The sequence below is a fragment of the Hyperoodon ampullatus genome (assembly GCF_949752795.1).
Source record: "Hyperoodon ampullatus genome assembly, chromosome: 20".
Classification (NCBI taxonomy): domain Eukaryota; kingdom Metazoa; phylum Chordata; class Mammalia; order Artiodactyla; family Ziphiidae; genus Hyperoodon; species Hyperoodon ampullatus.
The window spans coordinates 11991026-12007592 of NC_136933.1; the positions used below are offsets into that span (position 1 = coordinate 11991026).

Sequence of the window (16567 nt, forward strand, 5' to 3'; positions counted from 1 at the left end):
TACTTACTGGTGTGAAAAATAAAAGTATAGGCTGGACCACTGCAGTCGATGGGCAAAACAAAACAAAACAAAAAAAAACCCATCTATGGGTTTCACAAGCCCTGCCACAACTCTTCCCAAGGGTTTCATGTTCTCTTAGTTAAGAATTCCTGGGGAAGAAGGAAGTAGTCTGTTAACTATTTTAGCATCATCAGGTAAGGAAAGAGAGAAGACATAAAGTATGTGTATGTGTGAATGTGAGGATGGGAAGTGTAACCTGGGATGCATTAATCAATATAAAATGATTTTTCTAAAAATCTGAGTGAACATGTCCCAGGATCAAAAGAAAAACTTGTTTTTTACACTCCTGGAAACAGAGCTCAGGGTACGTCAATTTACTAAGAGTGGACGTGTGACCACGAAATGGGAGGAGGGAACTGAGACAGGAAGGGGTTAAACATTCTCTTTGAATGCAAACAACATTGATTCAATAAATATTTACTGAGCATCTGTTAAGGAAAAGGCACAGTGCTGAGTGGTGAGGACAGAGTGCTTATCTAGAGAGATGTGGTCACTGCCCTCAAGGAAGACACACATGGTAAAACCAAAGGGGCTCTAACAGTTATTTATTATAATACAGTGCTATATTAGTTCTATTACTATATAGCATACTAAGACACAATTTAAATAGTCATTAGTGTTTCTTATTTGACAGATGAGGAAACAGTGGCCTAGAAAGGGTAAATACTCTTACATCCAGGATTAGAACCCAAGTCTCCTTCTCAGACTTTTAATGAGCACCTTCTGTGTGCCAGGCCCAGGGCTAGATGTCAGCAATCTTTCATTCTGTTAGAGAAATCTCACATCTTCATTAACTAAATGTAAACTGATGTTCATCCACCTTTCTGTCTTTCTGATCAGAAATGGGCCTTAGTTACTTATAAACTCACAAAGATAAGTCACCACTTAGTGGGGATAAGAAAGGAAGAATTCTTTTCCAAATTTTCCCAGAAGGAATTATGAACTCAGAGAGAAAAGAGGTGCACCTAACTCATGACTCCAGAAAATGAAAATCTTGAATACTTTGGAGCTTTCTGGAAGGAGAGAAGGAGCACATTCAGAACTAAAGATTCAACATTCAAGTAAAAAACATATTCTGTTGCCTTCTTACAATTTATTATTCTGTTTGTTTATGGCAATGTTTATTTTCCCTGTCCTCCTCAACCATACAGCAGGATGGTATGCAGGGACCACTTAGGGTATATTTTAAAATCCTTTCAAAGTTGATCTCCCCCAAGAAAGGGAAGAGATCCAGGAGAGCTACCACTCACGCCCCTTATTTTCTCTGCTGAAATGTTTCATCCCATTTCCTCCAAACTCTGGAGGAAGAAGATTTGTTCATTCAAGTACACTCAAGCAAAAAAGGGACCCCATGAACAGATGAATGGATAAAGAAGATGTGGTATATATATACAATGGCATACTACTCGGCCATAAAAAAGAATAAAATATTGTCATTTGCAGCAACATGGATGGACCTGGAGGGCATTATGCTAAATGAAATAAGTCAGACAGAGAAAGACAAACACTACATGATATCACTTATATGCGGAATCTAAAAAGTACAACAAACTAATGAATAAAACAAAAAAGAAGCAAACTCCCAGATACAGAGAACAAACTAGTGGTCACCAGTGGGGAGGGGGAAGCGGGGAGGGGCAATGTGGGGGGAGGGGATTTAAAAGGGGTTATTATGGGATTATATGTGTGTGAAACTTGTGAACATTGTAAAGCAGTGTAGAATTTAAGGAATGTTTCATTCAATAATTTTTTTTAAAAAAGAAAGACATCTGTTTAACACATCCATTTTGAAATGAGATGTACATCTTGAGAGCCTCAATCCTGTCACTGCAAGGAGATGAGTCCTGGGAAGGAGGGGAATCAGAAAGCAGATGGCTGAGGAGGAAAGCCAACACGGACCAGCAGCCCTGGTGGAGCTTATGGCCAGCAGCTACCACTCGGTCAGTCCAGGGGTCACCAAAGACCACCAGTTAGAGCTTGACGTGAGACTGGCAGGTGAACACCTCCAGGGCTTACCTTTCTATTCCTTTGCTACCTCCAAACGCTGCTTATTTCACATAGAAAGAGCACTTCACTCATATAACCATCTCATATGTATCTTACAGGAAACCTAGGACCTCTCTTTCTCATATTTTTTAGTACCTTGTCCTACCCCTCACTTCTAGCCCTGGTTATCTAGAAATATTGCGTGAAGTTTCCAAAAGAAGTGCAAGGAGACATTAAAAAAAAAAAAAAAGAGGATAAGGAACTATCCCTTTATGCATACCATGTGTGTGGTACCTCAAAGACTCTTCAGAGTGGACCAGTTCTCCTATTTATTCTTTTCTTTTCAGTCTGTACAAACAGTCCCCTATTATAAATTTGGAATGCCTGGTATCATAATCTGGAGAAAAAATTGTTTAGAAAATGTAGTCATAAGTTCAATGATTTTCCATAAAGACAGATTATTAAGGGGCAGCGAGAAATTTGCATGTCCATGTTGCCTGCCAAGATATGTCCTGTCCCTAGGGAGGCAGAGACATTAAAAGATGAAACACAGAAGTAAATCAATGGGATTCTGATTCACAACATATTTTTAAAATAGAATGCCTAAAGGTCTCTTGATGGTACTTTATAAATATCATCAATATAAAAGGGAGCTAATGGGTATTTTTCAACTGGGGGAATTCAGAACAGGGAATGTCAATACCTTTTATGCTTACCTGGTTCACTCACTAACTCATATATCCTACACAGTGTTATTTAACGCCTACTAAATGCACTTTGCTGGGATACAAAGATGCATAAGATTTGGACCTTGCTCCAAACAAAAGTCTGGTGGCCTTTTTTGAACCATTATTTTTCCCTTCCCAATCCCCCCAAGTTAGCCATCTTTGGAAAACAGAAGTAGTGCAACATACGAACTGGATATATTTAAAATGTGACTATTAAAATAGTTGTTTTACCTTGGAGTGCATAGTCCCATAAAAGGTATGTTATACACAGTGGTTGTGTCTCAATCTAGTCTAACACAGAAAACTATTTCACCTAGTATATGCCCCAAATCTATACATATGCTACATGATAGCAGACAATGACATTGATATTATAGTTAGAATTTCAAAACACACTCTAAAACTTAAGTAACTGGCTGTATTTTTTTAGTATAAATTGTAATTCATTATGATTTTAGAGTATATAAAATATTTTTTAAAAACAGAAAAAAAGGACTTCCCTGGTGGCACAGTGGTTAAGAATCTGCCTGCCAATGCGGGGGACACGGGTTCAAGCCCTGGTCCCGGAGGATCCACATGCCGTGGAGGAGCTAGGTCCATGAGCCACAACCACTGAGCCTGTGCTCTAGAGCCCGTGTGCCACAACTACTGAGCCTGCATGCCACAACTACTGAAGCCCGCACGCCTAGAGCCCGTGCTCCACAACAAGAGAAGCCACCACAATGAGAAGCCCATGCACCGCAACGAAAAGTAGCCCCCAACTCACCACAACTAGAGAAAGCCCGCGCGCAGCAACGAAGACCCAATGCGGCAATAAATAAACAAATAAGCTTTAAATAAAAAGAAAAAGAAAAAAAAATCATTCATCATAAACAATGTAGAAAAATCTGTTAATATTTTGACTGAAAAATAGATCTAAGGTATGAGGGAAATTTCACTCTAGTGGGATGAAAAGGTAAAGGGAAATATTTGAGTTGACCCTAAAGGAAGTTCAAAAGAGTGATAGCATTCATTTCTTCATGTCACTTTCAAATTTTTCCAGGGACATCCAGACACTCACCTTTGTTCATGACAAATTTTATTTTGTGGTCAAGAAAGGAGAGAGAAGATGGAAAAGACCAGAAAGTGGTGTGAGAAGAGGTTTTCCTGAAATAAACAGGAAATAGATGGAAGTGAGATGGAGAAAAACAAAACAAAACAGAAGGGGCTTAGACAGGATGTCTAGGTAGATATGAGAAGGAAATTGACTCTTGGAGCTAGGATTAACTGTGCAGCCAGAGTTAAAAGGGAAAAGGAAAGTAGGTGTGCCGACCACTCAAGCAACCTTTTGAAGTAATTGGCAAAAGATGGGATCACAGGATTCCAACCCAGTTACCAGGTGGCGCCTTGGATGCCAAACAACTTGGAAGAGAAAGAGGCGCATATGCAATTGCAGCCCACAGCTTAGATGGGATCTTAAATGGACAAATGTGTATCTGTGAGAGTGCTCACAGCCTCTCTAAAAAGGCCTTCCTATATTCATGCTTGTTGAGTTTCAAGCTTGTGTTCTTTGAGAAAGTGACATTTTAAAAACAACTTTGTAGTCACGACCATTTCAGACTCATTAATTTCACCCTTCATCCTCATCACTCTCACAGCATGAAATCTTGCAAATACTGTTTTGTCTAACCTTCCTCAATCTACTTAATGCAGAACATTAAAACCATTTCTTGTGTATTAAAAATCTTGGTTGCAGATCTTTGTGTTTTAAAAGGACATGGAAAAGCAATAACTACACCAAACAAGAGAGGATTTCAGTTGCGTAAATTTCCCATAATTTCGTTACTATTTGAGGTGTCAATGAAGAGAGCTCAGGAATCTGGGCTGCCTGAATCAATTTGTTATATGAGGTGCATATGAGTTGACAATGAACTTCTACCAATATGTATTGAAAATTTTGGGTTCCTGGGGATCATATTCAAGACCCGGCAGGGGACTTCCCTGGTAGTCCAGTGGTTAAGAGTCCACCTTCCAATGCAGCGGATGTGGGTTCAATCCCTGGTTGGGGAACTAGGTTCCCACATACCGCCAGGCAACTAAGCCCATGCACCTCAACTACTGAGCCCGCGCACCAGAACTACTGAGCCAATGCACCACAACTAGAGAACTCGTGTGCCGCAACAATGGAGCCCACGCACTCTGGAGCTCGCACCCCGCGATGAAAGATTCCGCATGCCACAACGAAGATCCCGCGTGCTGCAACTAAGACCCAACACAGCCAAAAATAAAAATAAATAAATAAATATTTTTAAAAAGACCCTGCAGGATTCCTATTCTTAATGAGTCTATCATCAAAACAGGGACCTCCAGAAAGACAGATCAGCATATGTGAGATAACACTAACTTACAAATAGATCATTAATTTATTTGAAGGGGAAAAAGTCTGCCATGGATTATGGTAATTAATTTAATTAATTGGAGAACAGATTGAGCTAAATATGAATATTTTTTCCAGAGATGCTCCCTAATGTTTGCTTAAAGCAAGACATGGCTTTTGAAGAATTGTCCTATTTCCATTCAAGGACTCCAGAGAGCCAGCTGTCTAGCTTTAGCTACCCATCTGCATGTGTGTGCATACTTATGTCCACTCAAAACAGTTTTGGACATACACATAACAAATGTCAACAGTGTTTCGTTCAGGACAATAGAATTAAAGGGAAGGAATAAAAGGTAAAATGAGGAGAGAGATTTTAGTTTTTCATGTCATATATATCCTTCCATTCTGTTTGAGTTTTCCATGTGAATATGTAAAAAAAAAAACACTTAAATATAAAAACACTCATACATTGTGTTCCAGTGAAAATATAAAACATCTGGGCCTCTGTACTTGCTTGATAAAACACTGGGAGGAAGAGTCCCTTTGGGGCCCTGACTCCGCCTACCCGTGTAGGAAGAGTTGAGGCACTCAAACTGTCCAATCGCTTTAAGCCGTAGCCATGGCAGTCTGAATTTCCCTCATGCTTTTGGAACTTTGAAATGACAGAAACAGGATAACTATGGGGTCACCACTCACACATGAAGAACTCAGTATCAAGTCAAAAAAGATGGAGTCCTTTGTGGATCCATTTGAATGGTTAGCTTCCAGACTATGATTAGCAGGTCTTACCATTTCCTGAGCAGCAGAATATATAATACATTAATTGTATAATAAATGTCAATGTCTTCTACACTAACATCTAACAATAAACTAAGTGGCTTTTATAGTCTGAATTGCCAAGTGAACTCTGTTGAGTTTTCTGCAGAGCTAAGATGTGGTTCTTCCCTAATATAATTTTGAAGTGCATGGATCTGGGATGCACTGATGTGAGGGAGGCACATAAAATACTTGCCACTTCTAAGAACTCAAATGGGTGCAGTTAAAATGGAAGTAATTCCAGGTACACAAGTGCCACCTTCCCATATTTTGAGGAGGAGCCCTGACCTGTATTTTGAAGTTCCTTTAGTAATTTTGATGTGTTTCAGGGTTTAGAAACTAATCTACCTTGCCTTGAAGGAATTCCTAGGCGTTATAGTGGCCTTTCTGTACAGATCACCACCACCAGGCTGTTACCAACCTGGGGAGACTGAGCATTTTTTGAGCTACAATTTCGTATAGTACAACTTTCTTCTAATGGACTCCTTTTGACCAGGATTGAATTTTTAAAATCACATTGTATAGAATCTGATGGCATGAGAAAACTGAGCTCAGAACGGTGCGATGTTTGATGTAGCATAAGATAACTGTTAAATTTTTCAACAAACAATTTCTTACATACATACAATTAGGGCCTAAGCAATTTTCCTAATAAAGCAAAAATCTGTACATCTTTGGTGAGCATATCTGTCATGGGATGGTTAAAGATTTCTCATAAAAGTCTCTGATTCATGATGATTAAGCATCAAGTAATAAAAACAGATTCACCACTACCACCTTCCTTTTTACTTCTGGCTGCCATGAGCTGGCAAGGTGATTGCTCTGCAAATCCGCCTGTTAGGTCATTGAGGCTGTGTGTATGTCATGACTAAATGGACATTTAACGTTTCTAAAGTTCCTAGCAGGAAGGACCATTAGGAAAGGCATAAACAAACTAGAGTACTCTTTAAATTTCTGTTACGAAAGGTAAACATTTGCTAATCTATGTAAGACTTTATACTAGGTTTCTAAATTTGAGGATGTAAAAATATCAACTAATCCCGACTTTGAACTTCACATAGAATTAGAAAGTTAAATATGATGTTATTCTCTATAAAACATTCAGGATCACAAAGAAGGTTTAACAAGTTGGATTAAATACATAAAATAAAAGCTGACAGGAAATTAAACCAAATGCTAATTATATGCTATTCTTTGAAACATTTTCTGAGGTTTGTGTTTGGAAGATTATATTTACAGACAGCCAAAACAAGCTGACCAAACAGTTTCAAAGCCTTATGTGACTGACTCTTCAGCATAAGGCAGTCTAAATGGTTAAATGAACATTTTCCTCTTCGGAACAGATTATTTTGGCATTGTAAAACTGTCACGTCTATCCACAACTTCAAAATGAGGTCGGTCGGGGGGGGGTGTCCAGAAACAATTCCAGAAGACAATTTATTTTTCTTATTCTTAAAGATCTCATCACCATCAATTAGTATTCATTAATCATCCCAGCCTGCTCTGTAGAACTGAAATGCCTCCTGCCTGAATCTAAGCCCATCTACCTTTGATGTACACAGTGGTAACACCTCATTTATTCTGCATTGTTAGGGAATGAAGTGATGCATGTCAGAGGATTTTCTAGAAAACAGATGCTTGTTTGTTTTTTACAAAGAGACCTCTACTTTTATTCACCATGTTTAAGTGAAATCTTTCTAACATGTACCAAGATTCATCCGTATTCTTAAATATGGTTCAGGAAACTTAACATAACATTAAGCATTAGCATAAACTTAAGCTAAAAACTTCTAAAGTTGTTGTTAGGAGACATCAGTAATTTAACAGCATTATCAAGAGGCAGCTGAGAGGTGGGAGTGGAATTTTCTGGGGAGACAATCGAGCACTGGCATTAAGAAACTAGGCTGCAGTGGACCCGGGCTCTGCCTCTGATCAGCTATGCAAACTTCATCAGTTATTGAAGCTTTCTGCCCAGTGGTTTCCTCATTAAAATAGTAACAACAGCACTCACTTATTGAATTGTTGGAAAGATGAAATTCTTGCAAAAGACTTAGACCAGTGCCTAGCACAACATAAACAAATCTTAGCTCTTGTGATGGTTAGTCTTGCTTTCATTTTTTACCATTTTATAGTAAATCTGTTCTATTCTGGGAAACCAGGTACCATGTTTGCATATAACAGAGCATAAACTGAGCTTAAAGCAGGAAGTCTATGAGCTATTTTGGCTGCTTCAAAATGGTTTTCATTTCGAACTTTTAAAAAATTGTAGTAAGAACATTTTATATGGGTTCTACCGTCACAATAAGTTTTGAAGTGTACAATGCAGTACCATTAACGATGGGCACAGTGCTGCAGAACAGCTCTCCAGAAGTTATTCATCTTAACAGAACTGAAACTTTACAACCACTGAATAGCAATTCCCCATTTTCACCTGCTCCCAGACCCTGGCAGCTGCCATTCTACTCTCTGCTTCTATGAGTTTGGCTACTTTAGATACTTATGGAAGTGGAATCATACAGTATTTGTCCTTCTGTGACAGGCTTATTTCACTTAGCATAAAGTCTTGAAGATTCATCTATGTTGTCACATCTAGTAGGATTTCCTTCTTTTAAAAGGTTGCGTAAAATTCCATTGTATGTATATACCACATCTTCTTTATCCATTCATCTGTTGATGGACATTTAAGTTGCCTTCATATCTTGGCTATTGTAAATGATGCTGCAATGAATATGGGAGTAAAAATATCTCTTCAAAACCCTGACTGCAATTTTTTGGGGGAAAATACTCAGAAATTGGACTGCTGAATTACATGGTAGTTCTATTTAAAATTTTCTTCTGTACTGTTTTCCATAAAGGCGGCACTAATTTACATTCTTACCCACCCTTTACAGTCCCACCAGCAGTGGGAATTTCTCTTCATTCTTGCCAAATTTTGTTTTTTGGATAATAGCCATCCTAACAGGTGCGAGGTTATATCCCCTTGTGGTTTTGATTTGCATTTCCCTGATGATTAGTGATGCTGACCATCTTTTCATGTACCCGTTGGCCAACTGTATTTGTTCTTTGAAGAAATTTCTATTAAAGTCCCTTGCCCATTTTAAAATCTGGTTATTATTATTTTTCTTTTCTTATTTGTTTTGCTATTGAGTTGTAGGAGTTCCTTTTATATTTTGGATAGTAACTCCTTATCAGGCATATGGTTTCAAATATTTTCTCTCATTCTCTTAACTTAGAGATTTTTGTCTCTGCTCCAGAATGTGCAAATTTCTGGATACTAACCCACTAAAAAACACCCACGCATGAACATGAACTCAAGTAACTTGGAGATGGACTTGGCTGAAACAACCTTTTAAAAATATTTTTCATTAATGATATCATTAATAAAAAAAAGGGAAGGATTATGACAAAACAAATGGCATTAAAAATTGCAAAGCAGAGGCTCACATAGGATACATTGCTTTCAAGCATTTTTGATATCAAATATTTTAAATTGATATACTAATTAGTCTTTTATACATTCACTCAAATAGGCCTTTACTTTCACATGGGATAAATTACTTTCGCTGGAATTACATGGGTTACTATGACTAAAATGGCACTTAAAAAGAGTTTGTAATAGTTTGTTCACTAATGCAGAAATACTTCTTTATGCTTTGGAAGTCACAAGATTCCTTCAAAAATGTCCCTGCCTTTCCTTTACCTATTTTCGAACACTGCAACAAGGTTTTGTTGAACAACTGAGATTATAGGACATCTAGCAGCCCCTGAGAAAGGACACAGACAATAAACAAATGAGATCAGCCAGCCTACTCTGCTCATGCCTGTATCGTTTGGGCAACTAGGCAGGAATTAAGGCAGCTTTAATTGAATTGCTACTCTTTTGGTTTTATCCTTGGGCCTCACAGACCACAGGATCTGTAGAACCTCAAACCTGCCTTAGAAATCTAAGAGTTTAAAAACCCTGATGGCCAAAGACTTCATTCCTATGACCTTACACACTTATGCAGAACCGGCAGATGATGTAATGTGGGTTTCACCCATGAGATGCCTGGTGTTTCATTTTTTCCGAGTGAATAACTCCTCTCTACTCTCTGCCGAAGGATGCTAATTGTCCATGTGCCTGCTAAATGAACAGGTTTAGGAAGTACTTTGATTTCTATGAAAGTAACATATTCTAGAAATACAAAGTGCATAGAACCCTCTTAAACATGACTCATGATTGGAGATTTGTCTGGAATCCAGGTTGCTTCATGCCCTCCTGGAACAAAACACATGTATACAGATGAAGCTGAGCTTAAAACAGGAAGTCTATAGACCTTTACCCACTGGATTTTGGAGATACATGTAAAAATGTAGACACACTGAAGTAAATGATCTGAGCTGAATCTATAGCGTTTAGGTATTGTCCGGGGTTGGCAAAGTTTTGCTGTAAAGAGCCAAACAGTTGATAAGTTATGTTTTACGGGCCATATGATCTCAGTTGGAACTAGTCAACCAGGCTGTTTTACTGCAGAAGTAGCCACAGACAGGATGGAAACAAATGGTCATGGCTCTGTTCCAATAAAACCTTATTGACAAAACCAGGTATCAGGTCAGATTTGGTCCATTGCTGTAGTTTGTTGACTCCTATTATAGCAAAAGATGTATAGGGTGCATGGTCTAAGAGATTGAGTTAGAATCCCAGCTCTAACATTTATTCTCAGAAAGTTTGGAAAGTTCTTAAACTTTTCTGAGGCTCCATTCTTTGTGATAAGGAGATAACAATACCTCGTTCAGCGGCCTGTGATGAGGATTATATGAGACAATGATTGTAAAGTGCTGAGCTTGTTGGCTGGCACATCCAGCAAACTTATATGGTACATATCCGTTCCTTTGCCTAATTCCGTTCCTTAAGACGTCTTCTACCAGAAGGAAGTACATCCTCGTACCAGGTTTACAGGACCCTAGCAACACCAACATCAAGTCTGGTTACCAAAGGGAGGTAGGCAGACATGGCACTCCTATAAAATAGTCATGAGAAGATGAGGCACAGAACGAGGTGTTTTTTTTCCTACAGGATTTGGCAGATACTGTACCATCCTAATACCTTTCAATTTCAGAATGGATGAATTGGGCCAGAATCGCCCCTGTCATTAAGCCTGCCTAAGCAGATGGCGCAGCCCAAAACAGGACAAAATGTGTGTGTGTGTATGTGTGTGTGTGTATGTGTCTGCATGTATGTGCACATGCATGTGCATTGTTTTAAATGTTGTACACTATGAAATATGACATGAATATAATATTACACGGCTAATAAATGTATGCACACTGTGCAGCAGTGCCACATTTCTCATTTCCCACGCCCCTATATCTAGTTCTACGATGGAAGTCCTAGGACCACCCCCATCTCACCCTCCAGCAACCAAGGGAAAGGAGAAAACCAGGTTTTCTTGAAATCATTCCTGCCTGACTTCTAAAAGCCATTGCCTCAGACCTCACCAAGCACATTTTTTAGATAACATGATCCTTACTGAGATTACAATCTATTTTTTAAAAATAGAAATGGTAGGGCTTCCCTGGTGGTGCAGTGGTTGAGAGTCCGCCTGCCGATGCAGGGGACACGGGTTCGTGCCCCAGTCCGGGAAGATCCCACATGCCGCGGAGCGGCTGGGCCCGTGAGCCATGGCCGCTGGGCCTGTGCATCCGGAGCCTGTGCTCCGCAACGGGAGAAGCCACAACAGTGAGAGGCCCGTGTACCACACACACACACACAAAATAGAAATGGTAAATAAAAACTTTCTCATTGAAAGTATTTTTTATTCCCAAGCTTACAAACAGTATTTCATTCAACCTCCAATGACTAGGTGAGGTTGACAGGAAGATAAACTCCAGAGTCAGGTTGCCTGGGTTGGAATCTTCCCTCTGCTACTGAACAACTATGACCACAGGCAAATTACTAAACCTCATTTTCTTTGTCTGAGAAATTCTTATTTCATAAATTGGTTGCGAAGATTAAATTAGATAATGCATGGAGCACTCTTAGCAGGGTATCTAACATAGGAAAAGTCCTCATCAAGCATGAGTTTTTGTAATTGTTATCATCCCCACTTAATAGACATAAACAACACAGCACTAAGAGTCATGTGATTTTCTGGATGTTTGCCTGGGAAGGTCCTGCTAGGACCAGAGCTCAGACTTGGTCTTCCATTCCACCGCATGAGGACCGCTTTTATATGCAGTCTATCAAATTACATGACCTTTTTAAGTCTATGCTACCATATTTAAAGTATTTCATTGATGAAGATGCTTATTCTCATTAACTTTAAACTCTAATTCAAGAAGTCAGAGAGAGAAAGTGAGTGCCTGGGATGTAGGGACACAGGAGAGGAAATGATGAATTCGTTTTTATGGTTACTATTAGATTACCATTTGAATTGTCTCAGTCCTTTTTATTAACAATATGCATCCAGGATGCACATCCAACTTTCTGTCTGCTTTCAAACTTGTCAAATCCAGGTAGGCTGCTTCGGGCGGGAGCACCGGAGCACACGCAGATAATGGCGAGAAGAAAAAAGAGGTTTCTATTCTCCTCTTTGAAACACCATGACTCCACAAAACGACAGTTACCTGGCTGCCACCTCTCAGTGCCAGTCACTCAAACTGGCAGCGGATTTGACTTTTTCATCTACTTTATCAGGGGTCTATTCCTTATCTTCTTTCTCCCTTCTTCAGTGGATCTGAGCTCTGAACTCCCCTGGAAGCTCCTTGGACAGGATTGAGCTCCCAAGGGCTTCAATAGAGACTTGAAGTCAGATGAAACCATTGCGGTGAGATGCTTAATATCTGAGATGCTAATAAGCTTAAATAGAAACATCCTCCGGATTACAGAATGGGCACCTTGGCATGTTTGAACTTTTCCAAGTATCATTCCACCAGGTGATAAAATATTTCACTGAAGAATGACAGCAACTATATATTTATAAAATGCCCCTGCATTTAAGGATGTGAAAACGCCCCATAAACTACCCGTCATTTCTCTCTTACTGAAAAGTCTGGGGCTCACTGAGAATGAAATTGTTCCAAGGTCTCATGAAATCAGCACTAGATTTGAGAAGTCCAAGTTGTCTGAGACAAGAATCCAGTGCAATCCACCTGCCTGCTTGATTTCCCACCATCCTTTTCGTGTCCATATAAATGTTCCAAGGCTAACTTTCCTGATGAGCATGAATGCTGGGCATTTATCAGACACATTGGATCGTTGTAGAATAGTACGTAATTGTATGGCATGCACCAAGTTAAGACTGTACAGCAACTCATCTCAACCAAAATAAAGAAGGTAGACTTCACCTCATGGTAACTCCTGTTAAGGGGGAGAAAACAAGGGGGTGAAATTCTAATGATGTGTTACACTTGCCCTAAAATTTCAAATGACACATTGGATGCCTTAAGGCAGACACTGAGTAATCTTTAACTTTCGGGCACTGTGTATTACAAGCCTATTAGGAACAAATTAGGTTATATATGAAAAAGTCCTAATAAAGCATAGTCCTGAGAGCCAGGAGAAAAAAAGCTCTAAATTTGGTCATACTAATAACTAGATCTGTGACCCCAGGTAAGGCATTTCAACCACCTTTCATAAGCCTTCTCATTCCTGAGATGATGAATAGCCTAGGTAACACCTATAGATCTTTCTAGCTCTGGCACTGTCACAAGAAAATAGACTTGGTAGCTTGCAGGATATCAGGCTCGGCACTCAGGACTGCTATGTCATAGGTGATTCGCCTTTTTGTTACCTCAGGCTTTCCTTTCTTTACTGTTTCAACTTTTGTTTCCCTCGGTAACCCTCTTTGTTTCTTCAGCCACTCAGGGTCCTACCCTCAATCAGAACTGGATTCCAAGGAAGGGACGGACTAATCAATCACGTGTTCATATGAAGTTAAGGCCACGTGGCCCTTATTTCAAGGCACGAGAGCTTTAAGTCTGAAATCCCCCTCATTTCGTGGGGCCTCCACCTCAAACGTGGATCATAAATCCAACCACATCGCTGTGTTCAGTGACACCACTTTGGTTTTGCCGCCATCATGCTTCACCTGGACGCTGCCACAGAGTCACAATTGTTCTCTCTGCTGCCTCACCTGGTCCCACAGCAGCCTTAGTGCCCTTCACACAGTCCATTCGATCAGCTAAGCCCCTTGCTGAAATCCCTCAAATGACTTCCCATTGTATTTAGAATAAAATCTCAACCCTACCATGGCCTACAAACGCCTGTGTAACTTGATCCCAGCCAGTCTCTTCCATCTTTTCCCTGCGTTCCTTGGGTCACAAAGACTTTTTCTTTTTTAAATTTTTTGAACCCACTGGACTCATTCCTGCCTTTGGGGCTTTTCACTTCTTATCCTCTCTGCCTAGACCCCTCCTGTCCTATAAACCTCAGGTCCACCTGAGAGGAATGTTGACACAACCTCATTAGCAAACCCCCTGATTGCACCTGGTTATTCTTTCTCTGCCCCATCACTGCTTTGTTGTCTCTCACTGCTCAGTGCTTGAAATTATCCTATTAATTGTGTATTATCTGCATCCCCCTCACTAGAATATAAGTGCAATGACCTTGCCTCTCCTGACCATCATTCTATTTCCAGTGCACTGACAAGTGTCCAGTACAGAGGAGGCCCTCAACAAATGTGTGATGAAAGAGAAATGTAGTAGATAACAGAAGAAGGAAAAAAGTGAAATAAAAAAGATTTTTTTAAAGTGTTTATTTATTTATTTTTGCGGTACGCGGGCCTCTCACTGCCGTGGCCTCTCCCGTTGCGGAGCACAGGCTCCGGACGCGCAGGCTCAGCGGCCATGGCGCACGGGCCCAGCCACTCCGCGGCATGTGGGATCTTCCCGGACCGAGGCACGAACCCGTGTCCCCTGCATCGGCAGGCGGACTCTCAACCGCTGCGCCACCAGGGAAGCCCAGTAAAAAAGTTTTTATCCTCTAAGACCAAATGAAGAAAGTGCTCCGAATTAGGTGACTGATCTTAAATGAGGTTCTTGTATGGGCAAGCCATGATGTCACTTGTTTTACACTTAGTGATGGCCTCCTTTGGGTGTAGTTTCAGGTGTGGGGATATGTGTGGTGGGTGAAGGGGGCATGCCATGGTGCCCCTGTCTTCCTGGCTTTGTACTTTTCTGTATCAGATGCTTAGGGACATGATCTGGCTACATGTGTTTCTTTGTGAGGCCCACAGGCCTCTCAGCATGGTGACGAGATGGTGCCCCTTGAGCTGTATTTCTTTCAGATATGTGTCTGAGAGGAAGTGTTATGACCAAGGTCCAAAACAAGATAGTGACAAAACAAGTAGAGAAGTATATCTTAGTACCAATTGTACAGCAATTGCACCAGAGCTGGGACTATAAACTGGGGCTCTATCTACCAGTCCATCAGACATAATCTTATTTATGGAAAAAACTTATGGAAAGCCTACTTTGTGAGCCACTGACTTCTTTATTCCTTCTCGCATATAATTTATTTCCCAGTCCTGGGGAGCCTTTCAGCGTGGAGGCTTTCAGAAGAGTCTCCTTGGTGGTTTTTAGGTCCTCAAACATTACGCGTATTTTATTAAATATGAATAACTTTATACTTCTGGCCTACAGAGGAAAGGCTGGCCCCAGGGTAACAGTGGATTGGTGAAGAATTACCACTCAGAGCTTTACGGGCATTGCATGTGTGAAGACATGGCAGAATAACAGGATAATTGTTTGCACTTCTTAATCACAATTGTTTTCTGGAAAGGATTTGATAAGCTCACCCACACTGGATAATAAATGAATTGTAAGATTTTGGAAGGACTTGCGTGAGCAATGTGAGGAAGGCTCCATTGCCTTAAACCGTAAGAATAAAGCTGTAATGGCAAGTTTTCAGGCAATAAAGAAATAGGTTTATACGTCTAGAGGCAGAGGTTTCTACACAGCATTTCTGAAAGCCTCTGCAGACTGCCTCCTATTTTTCTTAACATCTATCTTCTTATCTGGAAAATGGACATCATAACACTGAACTTTCAGGGCTGTTGTGAGACAAATACATTTAAAGCGCCCACCAATGGGAGTGGAGCTGACACTGAGCTCCACAAAGGGCCCTGCCTGTTGGTGTTGGAGGACTGTGAGCTCAGCCCGCTGCGGGGTCTGGGAAAATAACTTCTTTGTGTTTTGCCCTTCTTTATTCATAACATTTACCATGCTTCATCATCTTTCTAGCTTAGGGCAGAGAACAGAAAACAAAAATATCAAAGTATCAAAACATCAATTTTAACAATTAGTCTGTTGGTCTGGGTACACTCCACTCTGTGAATGCCAAGCAGATATCTATTCTACTTCCTCTCCATTTTTACATGTCTTGCTTTTATAAAACAGGGCCTTTTCAGTTACCAGATTCTAAGGAGAAATAACTGGGAAAGGCCCTAGATCTTACATGCCTAAAGGCTCTGGAATGTCGTGGCTTTTATTTTTCTTAGCCAGAGGGCATGCAAATATTTAACTGTGAATCATCTGAGCTGGGACTTCCTTATAGTAACAGTGGCAGGACTTGGAGAGCCTTTCTTTTGTCAACGTCTGGATAATCAGGGGCCTCAGAGGATATTTACTCAACTACTGATCA

The 16567-nt window shown here is 40.2% G+C and overlaps 1 protein-coding gene across 1 annotated transcript in view; it reads right to left on the bottom strand.

The window, feature by feature from the left end:
- The window catches only part of NRG1 (neuregulin 1), a gene marked incomplete at both ends in the record, with an annotated part of 1029698 nt that overhangs the window by 382304 nt on the left and 630827 nt on the right, over positions 1-16567 (bottom strand). The window lies entirely within an intron of this gene.